The following is a 1,412-nucleotide window of genomic DNA, read 5'->3' as shown; positions in this document are numbered from 1 at the left end:
TTGGCAAGGGTCACTCCGGCTCGCCTGCTTTGCAGGGCAGGGAGCATCATCCATGTTATCTCCCCCAGATTCCAGCTTTGATCCCAACCTGCCCATCTCCGAGGTGTCCACCGAGCCCTTCACAAACACAGCAGTGACGCATGAGGCAGGAATTTATGAAGGGGGCATTAACTGATCGCGATCCGAGTTTGATCCCAAATACCTGGATGCTGGGTGGGACAGGTCAAACAGAGCCCAGGTTGGGCTGGGGCTCTGCAAACTCCTTGTGGGAGCAGGGATGGACATGACCCCTCCTGCGCCTGCAGCCCCACAGTGCCAGGAGAGACAGACCCAGCTTGCAGCCACTGGCCAGTTAAATTAGGGACTGAATAGAGGCACACTGCGCCGATGGCTCTGGCACACACAGGGTGAGTTGTTTTGCACACAAAACATATTCAAGGCTAAAACCAAATGAGAGGCTCAAAGGATTTCTGGGACAAACAGGAATGTCAGATGAAAAATAGCTCAGCTCTGCAGAGCTTGGCTGCTGTCTGGGCTCTGGCTGGCCATGGATGCTTGGGCTGTACAAATCCTTGGTGGAGACATGGGACCAAACAGACCTGAGAAGGATCCCGTCAGCTAAGGAAAGGAATTGTCATAGGGACCAGCATCTGCAGGGATGGTGCTGCCCAACCTAACACCACTTGCAGCTCCTCAGGGGAGAAGGCTAGAGATGTGTTAGAAAGAACAAGAGGGGAAATTCATTTGGTCAGCATTGGTGGGCAGCAAAACACAAAGCAGCCCACATTCCAGCATTCAGTAATCTGGGAGTTCTGTGCTTTCCAGAACTGGAGGCTGTTTTGCCAGAGGGGAAGAAATATCATACTCCCAGCCTGAATTCCCCACCATAAAGCAGAAAGCCCAGGGCTCATCTCCCAGAGCACTGCATCCTGGCTCTGGGAGGCACAGAAATCCTTCAGACCACCCCAAAAGGCTCCTCTGTGCCTCCTCCTGCAAAGTCAGATGTGGCCAGACTAAAAACAGGTGTGGGAAGAACAGAGGCACAGAAGTGAGTCTCAACCCCTAAAGCAGCAGGAGTTTGGTCTGTCCAGCTTCAGAGGTGGCTGGAAGGCAGCTTGCTTTAACAACACCCCCCCCAAGGGACTCAGTCTTCCCCAGCTAAGATGCTGAGGACTGCTTGGTCTAGCAGGGAAAGGAAGAACAGAAAGTTTGCCCAAAAGACAAATAAATTCAAATGGGATATATCCCAAATGACTACCAACACAGCAGACTGACCACTGGAGCATGGTCCATCTGCCAGCCCCAGCTTCGCCATCTCCATGTCTCCAATTTGGGCTCAGCACTGAGCTGCCTATTACAAACCTTGTACAGACCCTGACCCCTGGAAACCCAACCTGCCTCCTGCCCCAGTG

This window comes from Pterocles gutturalis, unplaced genomic scaffold (genome assembly GCF_000699245.1).
Source record: "Pterocles gutturalis isolate BGI_N339 unplaced genomic scaffold, ASM69924v1 scaffold31649, whole genome shotgun sequence".
In the NCBI taxonomy this organism is placed as follows: Eukaryota; Metazoa; Chordata; class Aves; order Pterocliformes; family Pteroclidae; genus Pterocles; species Pterocles gutturalis.
The sequence above is the reverse complement of the archived record's forward strand: the minus strand, read 5'-3'. Positions refer to the sequence as shown.